This window comes from Lissotriton helveticus, chromosome 7, assembly GCF_964261635.1.
Source record: "Lissotriton helveticus chromosome 7, aLisHel1.1, whole genome shotgun sequence".
Taxonomy (NCBI): Eukaryota; Metazoa; Chordata; class Amphibia; order Caudata; family Salamandridae; genus Lissotriton; species Lissotriton helveticus.
Window position 1 is genome coordinate 142,826,081 of NC_136068.1, and position 19,097 is coordinate 142,845,177.

The 19,097-nt window shown below is 40.7% G+C and overlaps 1 protein-coding gene across 5 annotated transcripts in view; it reads left to right on the forward strand.

Annotated features, from left to right (window-relative positions):
* DNMT3B (DNA methyltransferase 3 beta) overlaps positions 1-19,097 on the forward strand; it is a 791,643-nt gene that overhangs the window by 29,733 nt on the left and 742,813 nt on the right. For 2 of the 5 annotated variants that reach the window (XM_078651793.1, XM_078651795.1), the window contains exon 1: positions 13,234-13,709. The exons of 2 other annotated variants lie outside the window; for them this stretch is intronic. The gene's annotated coding sequence lies outside the window, so the exon portion shown is untranslated. Of the gene's footprint in view, positions 1-13,233; positions 13,710-19,097 lie in introns of those variants that run through there. One more of the 5 variants, XM_078651796.1, reaches the window with a different exon arrangement.

Sequence of the window (19,097 nt, forward strand, 5' to 3'; positions counted from 1 at the left end):
AGACTGATCTGGCAGAGTGCAGACAAGGCTAAAACAATGACTATCACAGAAACAGGGAGGCACAAAAACAAGAGATGGAAATAGAATCAAAAGGCAGGCAGCAGCAGAGTTGTGACAGAGCAAGTGGAGACATAACAAAGTCAGTTGCAAGCCACAGAAAAAGCTGCAAGCCCTGGAGAGGATCGCAGGTGTGGGGAGAGAGCCAGGTGTAAGGAATCAAAGAACCACCATTAAAGAGAAGGGTGAACTGAATATGTAAAGGGGAAGTCCAGCAAAACCAAAAGGCACAATACAGGAAAGCTTGAAACATAGTAACACATTGGAGACAAGAGAGTGAAAGGTCCAGAAGGCAGGTATAAATGGGTCAAATATGCCATCGGATCCTGCAATCAACAGAGACAGAGAATAGATCAGGACGTAATTAGGGAAGGCTTTGGAGACAGAAAAGACTACAAGGACTATGATGCATCACAAAGATGGTGCAGAAGCCTAGACTAGGATGTGATGTGAGGCTGGGAATGCCAGGCGTTGTAAAGAGTTCTTTTTATATTCTGGTCTAACATCTGAACTCTTAAGGAGCCTTGTCAGCGCCACCATATGACAGAACCTCACAGAGTGCATATACCATAAGTTCCACTTTTATGGTGTGAATGTGAGTTATGGAATGCATAATGTAACAGGCCACAAGTGGGGGCATGCATTAGAAGGGTGAGAGCAAGGAAGATTTTATTGGACTTGGAGGCACTTTTATGCAGTGATATTTATATCACTGCATGATTTTAAACCTTTCTGTTCATGGCTTACCACTATATACCGATTGAGCAGAATGTATTTTTATTTTACAGTAAACCTTTGATGAGAGTGCTCTGTATCCTTATTCACAGCCTGTACACAGGCTAGAAGGGGTCGGGATAAGTGCAGAATTATCACATAACAGCAGGGTGTCCGCGTGGGTGTGTCTGGCTGTCAGTATGTGTGAAGTATTTAAGTGATTGTCTGGGTAAATGGATGGAACAACCTGTAAACTGCCTGAAGAAACAGCATTTTAACTGGATGTCTTTGGTGCTGTTAAAAATTAGAGGCTACAGGAGAACGCAGAAGGGCACAGCAGCTCCTTTGGCATACCTACAGGGGTGTTCCCCAGGGTATCCTTCTTCGTAGGGAACTCTCCAAGGTGAGGCAGGTTCCATTGTATGTAGAGTAGGATAAGATAATAATAACAACTTAATATCAATCTTATGTAGAAACATTATGCTAAATGTTACACATTTGCAGTTACTAAGCACTGTAAATGTCAGGTGCTATGAATACCTAATTTATGGTACCTAATTTACCCTCCTCTGAATGAAGAAAGACTGAGGGCCTAATTTAGGTTTCAGCAGACTGGTTACTCTGTCACAGCGGTGAGGGATATTCCATCCGCCAAAATATAAATCCTACAGAATGTTACGGAATTTATATTTTGGAAGACGGGATATCTTTCACCTTTGTGAAGGAGTAACGCGTCCGCCAAAATCTAAATCAGGCCCTGAGTCTTGCTGGGCTTCAAAAACATGACTCCCAATATTGAGCATTACTGAGCATTACTGTGCTCCTGACAGATTAGCCCAGTGAAGGTTTATCTAATTGCCCCCTCTTCTGGTTGGAGTAAAGAGGCCCTGGATGAGAGCGTTGGACCAGGAAAGTGGACAGAAGTAGGCAGTACATCTGGTCCAACATATAGCCACTGACTCTCTGCATTGGATAGCGGCATTCATGGTAGCAATTACCTAGTTCTGTGATGATTGCTGGTCCTTAGCGATGGAGCTCACATCTGTATGAGTGCCTAGTGTCCTCGTGGCTGAGGTTCTTGCAGCCCACATTAGTTTAGGTAACCACATCTCTCAAACCATATTGCCTGAGAGCTTCATTCAGTTCACAATGACAAGACTTTGTTCATGTAGCTGGTTGGTCACTCTTCAGTAACATAGAATTTTGCACGTAGGATACACACGGGCAGATGTCCATATATTCGCTTAGTGAAATACACCCTGAAGCCCAGCTGTTTTTTGCCCCTGGAGCGGCCACTCATATAAAACGTATGTAAGATCTGGTATTTGAATATGTTATGTCATGTGGAAGGGTCTGTAATCTTCAAAAGGAACAAAGTCAAATGCCTCTCCGAAGAAAGCGATTCCTTGTATACAGGTCCGGATAATCCGTGTCAATAAATGTCACAGTATTAAGAAGAGTCTGTGCCTACTCAACTTAGGAGAAATTCTTTGCTTTCTAAAACAGCAGAAGCACTATGTACGAAACACGTTTGTTTGTTTAAAGGAGACATGGGTGGTTGTATGACGATCCATCGTATTCAAACTCCTCGCGGCCGTTCGCATCGCGGCCAATACATCGCAATGCCACTTACATCGGCCATTTTGTCATCGCACGTCGTTGCGACGCAAATGCGGCCGTGGCCTAGGATCGCGCATCACATCGGCGACATTACATCGGCGACATGACAACGCGATGTAAGGGGTGCTTCCTGCATGTCCTGGACACCCTCCACCCATGTAGCTACAGCTGGGAGGAGCTTCAGCTATGCCCCCTTGGTGTCATGCCCCAGCAGGAATTCTCTCACCTAAGAACATGGACAGGGCAACTGTTTTGCTCCTCCGAAAGCATTATGTTTTAATCTGGGTTATACTTTTCTATTCCAAATGCAGCAATCTCACTAATATTAAAAATGTTGAAACTCCGAACTCTCGAGTAGACATGGCAGTACAACAATCAAACATGGAGGAGATCGGAGTACCCTTAATCTTGCCGTACCAAGCTGCTTGTTTGTTACTTAGGAATTTTGGACCGTTAGAGGGACAGGGAGGGCGGGATGAATAGTACATTGCATGTTGGGGAAGCCGATGTAAGGGGCAACAAGCTTCACAATGAACACCGAGTAGAGCAGCATTTGAATTGAGATACACACTCAGACCAAGGAAAACCAGCCCCTGGTGGGGCAAGGACCCAGCTTGCATTAGTAGATCGTGAACAGATGAAAGGTAACAGGCAACAGACGGGCCTGAATTTGGTGACATGGAACGTACGGGGCTGAAAGGTTAGCGCAAGAGAAGAGATCTCTTGGCCTACTTAGCCAGGCATCACATAAACATACCACATACCCCAAGACGCCAGTTCTTTAAGAGCCTGAGTACCCAACTGATACATCTGGCTTGTGGGGGCAAGCAACCAGAAGCAAGTGGGATACCCTCAAAAAACCCTCTGGAGCCAGAACTATATTATTTAAGTGCCAATAACATTACGCAACATATTGGTACAATCCTCATCCCTTCTTGCCACACCTGGCAGTGGACCTGGGGTACATGGCACCTGTGCCACTTTCTGGTTTTCTCAGGAAGGAACGACAGACAGCTGTAGGGAGGGAATCAACCATTGTTTGTACGAAGGAGGCCTGAAAAAGCATTGCAAAAAAGCTACAGCCACCTTATGGTGTATTCACCGGCCTTGCCATTGAAATACCAATACAATCTTCGGGTAACGCATGAAGCGTAATGCCGTCGTATGCTATAACGCCACAATCTGCGCACCTGGTGGGCTCTGTATGTAGAGGGGAGATTCCAAATTAGGGAAGAATTTTTCACTGAAAATAACTCCACTCCCCTTGAGATCATTATGTACCTACGGCTAAGACAGGACTTTAAGACGACTACCCCTAGCTTCCCCGAGGAGCCACCAGTACTAATTCCATTGCATAATATGCTTCAAACTGAAGGCCCATCACACGTGGTTTTAAGACTACAGCGGATTAATTATAAAATATCTATGCTCTTGCTATGAGTGGATGGTAGGAGGTTTGAACCTTGTCTGACAGCACCAAAGTCTGTCTATGTTTCCGTCAGACTACATGTTGTTGCAGTGATTGACGCTGATGTTTCGCTGCTTTATATTGCGTTTTTAATTCAATTTTAAATTCCCATTTTCATTCCCATTTTATTACTTAAATAATGCTCGCATATGCGCTGCTTCCCATTTTATCTAAATTGTCATAAACACAATGTCAAAGAAACACAATTCCCATTTTATGACTTAAATACTTAAATAAACATATGCGCTTCCCATCTTATGTAAATTGTCATAAACACAGTAAAGGCAACGTGCTTTAGTTGAAGTCGCATATGCGCTAATGTACAATTCGCTGCTTTATAAACATACTTCCAAATTCGAATTGTGCTCGCATATGCGCTGCTTCCCATTTTATGTAAATTGTCATGTGCTCGCATATTGCAATACTTCAATAATGTCACGATGTCATCGTTTGCGCTGCTTTGCTTGTTTAGTTAAAGAAACACAATTTCCATTTTATGACGTAAATAAACATTGTGCGCTGCTTCCCATTTAATGTAAATTGTCATAAACACAGTAAAGGCAACGCGCTTTAGTTGAATATGCGCTACTTCAATAATTGTGCTCGCTGTCACGATGTCATTGTCATAAACACATTAAAGGCAACGCGCTGTAGTTTGAATGCTGTCAAGATGTCATCGTTAGCAAATGCGATGCACTTGCATGCGATGTAAATGTAAATGCGATGCACTTGCATGCGTTCTGATGACATGCGATGTGATGACGGCCATGATGTAATCGCCGCGTTGCAATGTCAGCGCGATGCGATGTATCCGATGTAAGGGGTGCTTCCCGACATGGGTGGGCACTTGCACACGATACGTCTTAACACATCCAAGGGAAAGAGAGGAAACCGTGCCTGTTGTAACATCCTTCTGATTTTATCACATCACAAAAAGTATAGTGAACCCTCTAGAGCAGAGGTCTTGAAACTGGAGGGGGGGCTTAATTGGGGGGGTGCAAGCCACTGCCTAAGAGAAGCATCACCCTGACAACAGTGCTTTGTTTTCAGTGGAAAAAAATGGGGCCACTAATCCACTCTGTAATGGGCCATCACTAGCATCTTTTTACACTCATATCCTGGTTGAAGTAGGCGTCAAAGGGGGAGGGTATCTAAATAATCCTCAACCTCGAGACCACTGCTCTAGAGACACTTATGGATCTCAGATAAATAAGGAATCAATTTTCTTGGGGCATTCTTCTTCATTGGGTCTTATCTTATTTAGCGAGTATCTCTCCAACATGGGCTCACCATTTAAAGGTTTAAAGGGAAGCTCTTGATATCACAGATAGGGAATTAAACAGAAAGCTAAATCTAAAAATGTGTAGAGGAATCGCCCATAAATTTAATTTGGGTTCTTCTGACAAAATTAAAAAACAAAGTGGATTTGTGGGGTTCTCCTTCATCCTATTCTCGTCAATATGTTTCAGCCAATCAGTAATCTAGTCAGTGGCTTTCGTCAGAACATCTTTATCCCTACTTTCAAGTCCCTACCATACGTTTAACATTGGGTCGGTTTGGGAGACACACAACAAAAATTTAAGAAATTGAATGAAGTGTGGAGGGCAACTATCACCTCTACGAATATTCACAACTCTTGTCAGGGTGATCTCTCAAAGTCACTAAATTAACCTGAGCTCAACCCAGGGGTTGCTATGGTACAGTGCAGACAGGTTTAATTGAGGGTATGTGTAAAATATAATGCAGTGCCAAAACAGTAATAAACTTGAAATGCAACACAAGAAACATGCAAAACCGAATAAGAATTGTAAGGTAACATTTAATAAACATAATGATACCAAAATGACAAACAAATCCAATACGGGAACCAGAGTGATGACTTTTTTACATTTTAAGTAGAAATAGTGCTAAGAAGCACAAAGTCACAAAGTACTAATGATAGTCAATGGTCGCGGTAGACCAGGACCGAGGCGCATTGTGACACTGACCTCTGTAGAGTGTCGGTCAGATACACCAACTAGGTTGGTCCTGGTCAAAGATTTTACTTTCTGACTTTAGTCTTTTAAGTCACAATCCACCGCACAAGTACTCTGCTAAAGTCACTTAGGACCTATGGGGAGGCTCTTGGAGACTCACAGGATGTCAGGCAGAGGCTAAACCGCTGGAGCCAGTCCAACTCCAGTTGCCACTGGTAAGTTGGGCAGTTAAATGCAAAGGCCTCTTGTAGCTTGTTGTGCCCCTGTAACCTTAACAGGAGGTCAGCCGTATGATCCATAGAGTGCACTTCTTTTTCCAAGGGTACACGAATAGGCAGGTTCAGTCCTTCTGGGCTCTTTTCTGGTCACATACATCAGTTCAATCCTCTTATGATCTTCCTCAGGACCAGGAGAGTTTTGTAGTGGATGCTTGGAGATGTCACTTTTATGCCTGGCACATGCTAGTGGGTAGGATTGACTCCTGGTCGCGCCCTAATCAATGAGGTAAAAGTTCCCGGTGAAAACTATACCCACTTTGGACATTTTGTAGATGGCAAAATTACTCAGCCACAAGAAACATAGGCTCTGTAGGCCGACGGTGTGTGTGGGTAATTTACTATGGTAACCCTAGTGTCCTCCCACATCTATCATCAAAGTCCAGTTTGGGGAAGTCTCTGTACTCCCAAAAAACACAGAGATAGAAGTCCAGTAGGGTTTTCCAGCAACTAGACAGTAGATATACAAGAATTGCTTTGGCATTCCGTTTCTCTTGCTTTCAAGGGTATCCCCCAGTGTTCTATGTAAACCCCAGCACTGTAAGGAAACAACATTAAATTCTTACATGACCTACTTTTAAATACCATGTGCCCTTCTTTATGGGTGACATACATATTTAAAAGGAAGGTTTTGTCTTGTCAAATGTGATTTTTTTTTTACATGTCGAATTTACAGTTGAAGACTGGAACAGTCAGGCTACAAATGGTGGGCCTGCAGTCACGTCATATTTTCTCTGTTACTGAAGTGGGTGGCACAATGGGTGCTGCAATCCACTGGTGACATTTAACTTTGTTGTAAATTGATGCCTGGAGCCTGGTATAATTTAGGTTGTTTTATTCAAGATAGATTTCAGGTCTTGTCATCAAGATGGTAATAATAAAAGACTCACTCCTGGTGGGTAAAAGAGGTGGGAAAAGAGACAGGCTAAATACAACAAACTTACAGGCCGAGGGTACACTTTGTACCATATACTAGAGTGGAATAGAGTGTTTCCCTTGGCACAGTTTAATCGTTAAGCCCACATGTTAACTTTGGATATTTAAACATTTAAACACTATAAAACAAACCAATACATATATAAAAAGGCTGGTATAAATGTATTATTCTTAAAAACAATGACAGTCACAAATTTAAAAAATATGGTGTTACCATATTACAACTGATAAAAACAGAGGGAAGAAAGCAAAAAACCTTTTCTTAAAAGGTTTTTTGCTTTCTTCCCTCTGTTTTTATCAGTTGTAATATGGTAACACCATATTTTTTAAATTTGTGACTGTCATTGTTTTTAAGAATAATACATTTATACCAGCCTTTTTATATATGTATTGGTTTGTTTTATAGTGTTTAAATGTTTAAATATCCAAAGTTAACATGTGGGCTTAACGATTAAACTGTGCCAAGGGAAACACTCTATTCCACTTTGAACAAGTACCTTATTCCCCTGGTGTAAGGGGTCTCTCTCTTTGAAATTAAAAACCATATACTAGAGACCTACAGGTAAATCAATTATGCCAATAAGGGTAGGTTAGTTTCTCCAGATTGAAAGGAGGAGCACAGGCAATGTATCACTGATTAGCAGTAGTAAAGTGCAGAGTGTTAAATCCAGCAAAAATATAGGCAGAAGTGAACATCACCAACATGCAGCACAAAGAGCCATCAGTAACTGACCCACTCTAGAATGCTTCACAGTGTACGCTCTTTATGGCATGTAAAAGTTCAATTGCACTCTTTCAGGAGCAGCAGTGTTCCATCAAGGGAAGGAAAAATAGTCTAAAAAATAAGGCGAACAGACAGCAACATTGTCTCCTATTTACATGTCTATGTTGCACCACCCTATGTTCTGCTTACAGGCATAGGTATCAAGTCGCATGTGCTTGAATGTGCATGGCCAACAACCTGAGCTGCTTTGCACCACTCCCCTTAATACTCTCCTCCCAGACTCAGTGACTCGCAGTCTTTAGATCTCGAAGGAGGCAACTAATATCATCTGCAAGAAATTATGGTAAGTGGTGTGCTAATCTTGGAGTATATAAAGTATGACATTTGACAAGTTTGATGAAGTGCTTCAGCATGGAAGTGTTAAGGAGTGTATGAGGGATACAGATTTGCAGTTTTATACTGACCGCTCCAGCGGATTCGGGTTAGCTGGATGTTTTTCAGATTGTGTGTATATACTAGGTGTATATACTAGGTTAGTTGAGTCGAGCTCTACTGCAGCGGAAATGCGCCGAGATGTGGCCAACGGCGACAGGTGCAGTTTTACACCATAAGAAACTGCTAGATAGTTCCTTGATGAGTGTTTACTAGAAAATAAGAATTGGAAAATGTCAAAAACACAGAAGGAAGCCCAGAGAATCGGAGATGCTATTAAATTGTGGCTTCAGCGAAGCTCACCTGGAAGCACAGGTTTAATACTCCAAAGTCTCCATTGTCTGTTGATTGAAATGACTAGCTATCCAAAACGAATCACCACCTTTGGTTTTGTTTTAGCTATCCAAGATTGACATGTGCTTTACCTCATAGCCATCTAATTCCTAAAGTCTACGGGCCAGATAGAAGTGTCATATGGAATAGATACATTTAAGGATTATGTGAGAACAAATATAGAGGCTTGTGCATTTTTGTTGCCACACCCAAGTTGGTCGGTGAGACAGACTTGTTTTAATATTATGTTTTGAAGGGGTGGTTAGTACTCAATTGCAAAGGGGAAGGCAGTAAGATCCAATATCAAGCAAAGACATGCCAGATTATTGGCGGAGTCAGTTATCCATATGGGCCTTTATGTTAGATGTCAGATAACAGCGCACACGTACTCAGAAACAGTGAGATATTACCAGGTAATGTGCTATTATTGATTGAGCACATCAACCCCTTATCAGTATGACCATTATTAGCAATTCAGATTAAAGCTCGAACTAGTGTGAGATAATAACAGGCCTAAGCTTGAACACACTTTTAACTTGTCTATTGTTTAGTTTGGTAGGCAAGGCTTCATCAGGTACATGATCTGCATCCCTAGTTTGTACATGCTAGATTGATTGATGCCAGAAAGATGCTCTATAAATAAAACCATTAGCCAGATGGTCAAGAATATTTTTTTCAAAATAATACTTTGAGTAATCCCTAAATAACTAACATTTTATTAACATACCTGGTCTTGCTTTTTATTTAGAAAAGTTCATAAACCAATGTTAAATGTAGATATATTTCTATAAGAACATCGTAAAGAACTGACCAGGAGAATGAGACACATGGGCTGATGTGTCTATATTGGATACTCCTGAGATAGCTTTAGGTTGGAAGGTGGTCTCAATGTATTTTCAATAGTGTACTTGGTCTCCCACCTGTAGCTGCAGCCTCCTTTTTTACCGTTGCATCCTTTCTGGTGCGGGAATGTGGGTCGTACCTTTTCTCCCTGATTTCTTCCATCTGTCTCTTTGTGACACCTACAGAATTAATCCCTTGTTGGATCCAGGACAGAGATGTTTTGCCAAAAAGCATGTCCTGTTGAAAAACGCATTCCTCTACTGGTATTGACGGCTCCTGATTGCTGAATTTGTGTTTTCTCTTTCTCGCCACCTGTGCATCCTGGCTTGACATAGTGCTTAGAGGTAGCCCTCTGTTGGTACAGAAGTTCTTTTCTGCTATGCAGCTGAAAGCAAATGTACTTACTGAAATAGGTGAGGTTGTCATTCGCTGACGGTGTAACAGTCACAATTAACAACCCATAACGATTTGCAAATTCTGAATAGGCATGTAAAAATAATGAAAACTTATGAATCGCTGTTTGCCAACAAGAAATGTACAGAAATCATATTTAGACATTCCTAATTTGCTATTCGGTATTTGCTACAATTTAGGAATCATTAAACATACTTTTCATAAATCAGGCCCTAAGGGGCACATGCATCAAGGTATGATTTTGCGAGTCCTTAATTGCAATTATTAAGAAATCGCAATTAAGGACTCGCAAAAGCCAATGCATGTAGGAATCGCTATAAAAATTGCGATTCCTAAACATTCCTTAATTGCAACCTCATTCCTTCCTATGGACCATTGCAATTTCAATAAAACTGGTTACTATATCATCAGGAATTTTTTTTTTCATTCATTAAAAGCAGGGAAAGTCTTTTCCAAAGCTATTGTCTCCCCCAACTTTGCATACTGCATATCCACTTTGGGGTCGGAAAAACTATTTTCCAATTTCTACCCATTACCATTCTCACTGCTAGTACCAACTGGAATATTAGTGTATAGATCCTACAGTTAATTTATTTCACAGCATCAGCCCGGATGCCCACCAATACTGTGTTTGGATCAGTCAGGGTATGAGCCAGGCTTTAATGATACATCAGAAGGCCTAATGGTCTGTTATCTAGCAGATGTGTACAAGTATTGATTTTCATATTGTAGATATTAGAATGAAGAATGAAATCCGTACCTGACATCGTTTTCTGTAGTTAGGAATAACAATTTTCCTAATTGATTTAGATCTGAGGTTTCTTATGGAGTGGTAAACATGGAATGTATTCGGCCGAAGGGAGGACCAGTGCCATTTATGGAATTTTGGGTGATACGAAAAGTTTTTTTTTAAATGTGAATCCATCTTGAGTATGCAAAACGATATGCATGTGGTTGCAGGAATATAGATATTTTTGAAATCTTGCAGCAGTACTTTGTGTTTTTTTAATTCTGTAGAAGGTGTGCAGGTGGCTCACGGTATAGTCGGTTTGCATAACATTGTTTAGATTTTGCAGTACCAATGGTAGCCTTTAAACATCTGAGAAATTCGATAAATGGGAATATGCTCCATAATAGTTTTAACTTAGAAGAAGGAATGTTGCTATGGTACCATGAGGGGTTGATGGCCAGTATAACTACCTGGTAATTTGAACTGTTACCTGGAGCATTGCTCTTCTCCAGTGGCAATAGCAAGCAATTTGGATATATAGTTTCTACATATGTGGGAATTTTAGTTTCAGGAGTGTTATGATCTACAAAAAGTGTAGCACAGTGGAAACTACATGCGGAAGGGTAGAAAATATAAAATTCTACAGATGAGGTGCAAGTATTTGTTTATTCAATTTATAAAGCACAATATCTCCCTTCCAGGGGTGCCTTGGTGCTGGGAGTTTCAAGGCATAAACACTAGCAGAGCACATTAAGCCAACCCTCAGACACTATAGACTTCTAACTAAAAACGTCTAGCTGCTTTTTGGAAAGGGCAAAGTCTTCATTCAGGCCCTTCTTGAATCTAAGAAGGTTGGTTTCCATCCTAAGGTACCCGGGAAGAGAGTGTTATCCTTTTGCAGTGGCTACTGAGAAGACTCCGCCACCCAGATATACCTGTTGAATGCAAGGGGCTACAAAGAGTGATTTATCATTACATCTCAGAGAGCATTACAGCTGGTACCACTCGAAACGGCTCTTCTCTGCAGCTTGTGTTGGGGAATAGACAGTTTTATGTATTAAAAATAAAAATAAATTAAAACAATATGATCTCTAACTGGAAGCCAGTGCAAGGTAATAAAAGCTTGTGAGACATAATAAATTGCCTTTAAACCAAGGACAGTCTTGGTGCATAATTGTGTATTACTTGCAGTTGCTGAAATAGAGGATGATCTAGGTAGATTGCATTACACTAATGTAATCTGGTGGAAATAAATACACTGTGAATCTGGTTTTTATGTGGAAAAGCAAAGAGACCGAACAGTCTTTTTCGTATTCGTAACTGAAATAAACAGGAATATATCACAGACTTATTCTGTTTCATCAAGAGAGTTCAATCTCAGACATTTTACCCAGGAGATTGGCGGTGGCTTAATAACGGGTGGACTAGGCCTAAAAGGCATATATTTGGGAATGAGGTAGGGTTTCAGGAACAGAGAAACTCAGTTATTTTCCCACAAAGTTTCAGGTGATGCTCCTTTGTGCATTTATTGACCTGGGATGGAAAATTGGAAAATTGCAAGGCCCTGGATTCAGGATCCTATGAGGTTTTTTGTATGTCCTTTGCAGACATGTACATTTTCAGACCATTAATGCAAGTCCACTCAGCCGATTGGGCTGTATAAAGGTTAAATAGAAGAGTAGACAATACCGATCCATTAAGAACTCCACTGCTTTTTGGCTGGGGTGAAGATGTAAACTCTTGTTTACCACCAAAGACCTGAGAAAAAAAAATCATGGATCCATTCTCAATACAAGACTTTGTTGCCATTGATACTTAAGTGATCTACTGAATCTGATGATTCGTGGTATCGAAGGCCACAGAAATATTTATTTAGCACTATGGTTGCGGCTGGTATATTGTCATCTGCATGCCCATACAGATCACTTAGAATGGCCACCATCACTGTGTCAGCAAATTCACCTGCTCTAAAATATGACTGACTGTGATTCCAAGAAAGTATTCCTATTTGTTTTTGCCTAGTGTTACAGACAGCACTTCTCTCTTTGGCAAGAGCTGTAATTAACGGATATTAATAGTGTCCATTTATGAGGTGGATTTTTGTATAGACGATAAAAGATCTAAACAGGAGAAACAAAAAAAGTGGAGCTTTCATAAGGCAGTATGGAAAAGTGTAACCAAGGGTATACCAGTGCAGGGTGTAGAAGAGGGTGGTCGACAACGGCCTCTATTTGTTCAGGGACAACTTTCATTCAGTACAGTCTTTCTAGCAAACTGTGTACTTGCAGGTTCTCTTTTCCTCGTATGTATGGTCTCTGGATCTCAGAAACCAAAGCGTTCTCGGCTGAAAAGCTGTGGGTTGCTGAAGGGGACCACTAGCATTGAGTCATTTGGTGGCTATGGTAAGACATTACAGCATGTGGTGTAAGAGAGTACCAGCCACGGAGAGGAAGATTCCAGATTCTACCAAGAGGTACTTGGAGAGCCTGGACTCAACAGAGAGCACAGAAGAGTCGAGATTCGCTCAGGAAACACAGTGTCGGCTATAGGGGAGAGGGCCGCAGCCAAATATCAACAGGAGTTCAGCTTCAGCCGGGGAGGGGCGGCGTCCAACAGGAAGTGTAGAACAGCCCGGTGCATATTTACATGGGGAGGTTCACATTCCAACCGGAAGGTGTCTGTAGAAGAGACCTACGCAGTTTCACTCGCGGCTGTTCGGAGTCGAACCGGAAACGTGGAGAACAAACCAGATTCACAGGGGGAGGGCAGCTGTGAACCGGAAACGTAGAACAGACCAGTACAGATTTATTTGGGAGTTCGAAGGCCAACCGGAAGTGCCGCCCTGATCTATACAGCTGAGGAAAAGGCAACTTCTATTCGGTACCTTTTAGGAGGAGGTGCACCGCGACCCTGCAGAGATAGCTGAATGCGCCAGAAGAAAGTTGCTGACTGCATGGGAAACAACCCGGCTCAGTCGAGCACGGCGCGTGTTTTCTTTTTCTAGAAGGACCGAAGCTCTTGAGTATGTTTTGATGCTAATGAAACTCTTAGGTGTTATACCTTTACCATTTCTTACAATACCCGACTGCGATGTACTGCTAGCAACATACTCCGGAAGTTGGTGTACAGATAGGCCTCTCGAGATACTGGCTCGATCAGTGCTTTAAATGGAAAAAAATAAGTGCAGGTACTCATCAAATTGAGTTAATGGTGTGGCTAGTGGGGTGGGGGGGGGGCTATGGGCGGGCTGTAGTACAACCTATGCCCATGTTACAAGTATACAAAATACAAAATAATGGCGTAATACAATCAAGAACTATTCTGCATACGCAGCATAAGTTGCCTTTTCTTGCGGCATAAATGAATCAACCCTGATGCATAATTACAGTGGCTCTGATTATTATTATTTGTTTGCGTTGTGCTTAGTACTCACATTCTCATGTGCAGACACACTCACAAAGGCCTGAGCACGCACTCACAAAGGCCTGAGCACACATGCATGTACAAAGCAGTCTGCACACATTCTTTAACCCCTTCGCTGCGGCGGCTATTCCGCCGCAGCGCTAAGGGGGCGGGGCAGCGGCGCGGCGGTCCCGTGCTCGTGACGGAACCGCTCCGTCACGGCACGTGGGTGAGCTGTGCTTGTGACGGAACGGTTCCGTCACGGCCCCGCCCGCTCAATAGAACGCGCCGCGCAGGTGCGGCGGCGGGGCCGTGACGGAACCGTTCCATCACCAGCACAGCCCACCCGAGGCTCGTGACGGAATGGTTCCGTCACGAGCATGGGAGGGGTTAAAACACATTGGACTACCCAGTTTCTATATCTCCCTCTTTCCCTTACACCTAAAGGCACACACACGCAGTTAAACACTCCGTCACACACTCGCACAAAAGGCTCACAGGATAAAGGACCCTTTTACCTCCTCACCTCCCGTGGCTTCCTTCATTGTCGCTCTCGGTGGGTCTCCTGGATTCCAGGGTGTGCACCAATGCACACCATAGTGTAAATGTGATTGACAGAGCAGTGTCTGAATGGTACAGACACTGCTCTGTCAAGCGCAGTGTGAAGGTGAAATTATCGACACCTACAAGACATAATGCAACTGAGCTGCTGATAAACGCTTTCGATTCCGCAGCTCAGCACAGGGCTACAGGGGCACTTTGGCTGTCAGAATATTAGAGGCTGGCGCCACCCTGCCTCCGCAGAATTAGCAGTGAGAAATGCATCAGACTATAGTACCGGTACTCTCCTTGGCGGGGGGAGAAGTGCCGGTAGTTGAAGGGATTAAAATAAGAAGTGCCGGTACTCAGTACCGGTGAGTACCGGCCCATTTAAAGCACTGGCTCGATAGAAAAAGTTGTAGGCCTCATGCTGTCGTAATTACTCGTTTCTTCGCACCTATATCCCTTGTTCAAAAAATGAAGTGTCTGTGACAGGTAATGTGTGTGCTTAAAGGTGCCTCCTAACTCCATGAGTGGAGCCAGTCATGAATATGTCCTTCGATTTATGATTGATCCCAAAACATTTAGGGTTTAGATTATAATTCAATGGCCCCATCAGGGCTAGAAGCTCATATTACATGTATTAATTAATGCACGTACGCAGCGCTATCCTCTTGCTACACGCCAACAGGAAATGGTGTTTCCAACTCAGGGCTTTCTTTATACAAATCATTTTCGGGAGTGTTACTCTTTAAATGGGTAAGTACTGATCCAGCGCCCCTAAGGAAAAACTGTCTCACCAACGCTACCCAACACCACAATACTCCCCATTAATCATAAATCACTCATGAAGGCCCATATATACCAACGAGACAATTTTTTGGGGCAACTGAATCATGTGTCCTAATTAAACAGAACTATTCACAATCTATTTACAACTTTTATATACACCTGCAGTTTATCATTTTTCTCCATGGTTTTAATCATTTATCATTTTAATTAAGTCACTTAGGTAAATGGATCAGCTAATGGTAACTAGACCATGAATAAACAAGACCAGCTTGTCATTTCAAAATCTAATTTTATTAACTTTATTATTCAAAGAAAGAGCATTTTCAATTAGTTATCTTTATTTTATTAGCAATAATGAAAGCAGCATTTATTAAGGGGAAAACATATTAGACCGACACCTCAAAGGCAAATCAATTAGCATGAATTAAAGAATGTAACAGTTTCCATTCCCTAAATTCTATTTCCCTGTTTAAAACTCGCTCCACCTAAAAAGAATAATCATTAAAGACTGCTATCCTTACGTGCGCCAAAGAGTCCAACAGCACGACACACCCTTCAGGAATCGGAAAGCGAGAAGCGCCCTCCTGCCCATGGGGCCAAGTTTTATACCTTTCTGACTAGCTAATCTTCTCAAAATTGTACACATTTCTTTGCCATCCAGTGTTTTCATTGGCTGACTTATGTCTGTTCATATTGTGTCATCACCGTTCTCCAAGCCTGGATCGGGCTTTTCTTAGAGTCCATTGTCCTTTACTTTCGAGTCGCGCAGCTTCCTTAAAAATTTTACTTTACTCTCGAGTTACAGTACATGACTTCCTTGGCTTGGCTATCTTGCCGCTTCCTGTCCTTGAATCTTTCTCTCCAAGAGCACGTTTAGCACAATTTATTAAATTTGCTTTCACTGACAAAACTTGTCAACATGGTAAAAGTTTCCACTTCCATGCTAGGCTCTTTTTGGACAGGATTCGAAAACACCATCTTTTCATAGGCCTTAAGCCTCTTTCAGAAACTATTATTCAAACAAACACAAAACATTAATTAATTAAAGAATTGAAACCCATTCTGTTACCCACCCCCTTTGCTAATTATTAACCCATTAATTTATGTTACCCAGCTGTGCACACAAAGCTGCATTTTATATCTACCTTCTTCTTTTAGGCCGTAGGATCCTCCACGAGCTTTTGCCACAGAAAAGACGTAAAGACATAACATAAGCACACAAATAAGCACATGTCATTAGTCAAACAGCCGTATTTAATACTGACAAAGACAATAGACAAGGTTAGTTTATTATTTTCTACGCACTTGCATTTGCAACATAGAGCACATAAGTTAGTCCCTCGTGTTTCTTGTAAATGCATTTTTAAAAACTAAGTTGATTAATACTTTTCATCACATACTAGTTAATACGGTTACAGTTTTTATGGAAGTTTAACTTTGCGAGTTTGAACGAAATTTCATTCAGCACCTCCCTCCATCAACTCCCTCATCTGGTGATTTCAAAATCACCAAACTACACCCAAAATTTTTTAGCACAAATTTAAACCTTTGCACATGTTTTGGACATTCACAGTATTAGTGTTTCTAAACTTTCGATTCAGCTGTTTGTAACTCTCATATTGTGACCTACGAAACTCTTCTAATTCTATTTCTTTTTCTTGTTCTTTTCTGAGCTTGTAAATTCTTTTCTTTTCCCTTAAATATTTCTTTCTTTTGTGTAACATGCAACTAATTTTTAACAAAGACTATAACTAATAAAGGACACAGTATTTTGCCTAAAATTGAACTACCAATCTCTTGAAACCAGTTTTTGATTGCTGCAAATCTTTTGCTCAAGCGTTCTGAAAAATCTTTATCTTCTAAAGGTTCAACTTCAGTATGTAATTCTGTAATATTCTTGATATACATCTCTATGTTTTGACTCATGTCTGGAATATATGTGCAGCAATGCTGGACATGTAAAATTCTACAAACTCCTCCTTCTTTAGCTAATAGAATGTCTAGAGCAAGACGGTACTGCATAACCATCGTTCTCATAGCAATAAGTTCCGTATTGACTAATTGGAATCCACTAGCAGTATCAGTAGACAATCTGTCAACAATTGTAGAAATTTTTCAGATTTTAACTGCATTCAGGGTTATACCCACCAAATGTATTACTGCACCAAAAATATCTCCCAAAATTTCTGAAAAACTTTCCCTTCTGAATCTACTCAGATGATTGCTAATTTCAAATGAACCCTTGACATTTCTATCTACATGAATAATCTTTGGAAAAACTGATCCGATATAGCAAGTACCATACCAGTGATCGGGAAGATTATAATAGGCTTTGTCTCCACATACAAAATAAATTCCAGGAAAAATTGAGTCTTTACCACCTTTAAATCCCCACCCACCTAAAATTTGATAAGTATCTTCACACTGACTAGCACCAACAAAATAATTATCAAATAGAGTATTATCCCTTCTAATACAAAGCTTTCAACTAACAGGTTTATCTATATGAATTGCAACATTCTCAGTTCTACCATTGAGCTTCTCATCCTCAATCTGCCAAAACTTAGATTTGGTTTGTTTCAGCATTTCATTTCGTTTATAAATTGCCCTTCTCTCTTCAACCATATTTAAGAAAGAGTTTTCTTCCGTCCTCAACTTACATGTTAAATTGTTTCTAAAAGCATACTCATAAGTAAGTTCATTAGTTACAATGAAAAATTCCCTCATCTGTTTAGCATGTTTATGTTTATTTAAGCTTATATCAACCTTTAAATTAGAGTAATAATACTCCAGATGACCTGTCTGATAAAATAAACTAGCTATTACGCTGCAAGTAATTCCATATGTAAGGGTAAGCATATTATAGGTGACCCCCTCAGAAACAGAAGCAGGTAATTTCCCACAAATATAACAATCTTTCAAATCCATTACTTTAACATATTCAGATAAAAGTCTTAAAAAGTATTACTAGAAAAATCACCAATCGATCTATCTTGGTGGATCTCTGGTTTGTGCTCAATAACTCTGTTAGACCTGCCTACAACATCATGGTTATCTTGTTTAGCCACAATTTTACTAGTCATATTAGTCTTATACTCTTCCTTGTCAATACCAAGAGGAAAAATGACAGCTAAAATTAACCAAACCAAAATTATTAGAATCACACATATAGAAGACATTTTACAACATCTTCTTATGATAGAACATCTCGAATTATTATTAGTAGAAAGCATCTTTTCTCTGAAACAAGAGCCTTACAAAAAAAATCAAAAATCAAAAATTATAATATACACCCCCTGTTTTTACTTTTTTTTTTAAAGAAAACCCTACTTTCTAACAACTTTTCTTCGACCTTGCGTCTTACATCAATGTGTTTTTACAGCTAGCACAATTTCTTCGACCTTGTGTCACCTAACACAATTTCTTCAGCCTTATGCCAAATACAGAATTCAATTTTATATGGAAACAAAATCAATCATTATCATCTAAATACTCCTGACTGCTGCTATTCACTTCCACTACTGGTGGGATAATGATGTATGTCCATTCAGGGGACTTGTACTTTTGATTAGGCCTAATCACCTTCTTTGCCCTGCTGCTAATCACTTCTATTTTCTTTCCTGCTTGATTTTTCTTATCTGAGTCTCCTTTTTGACTTGAGGCTTCATTAACCTGCTCCTTTGATCTGTTTACTAATTTGAATTTTAAACTTTCATTTTCATTTGGCCAATTATCTCCTTTTCTTGATAATTTCTTCTTTGGTTCAGTTAGATTACACTCTGCTCTCCAAGCTCTTTTCCTTGAACTTCTCTCTTTGGATTCATCGTCACTTTCATCTGTT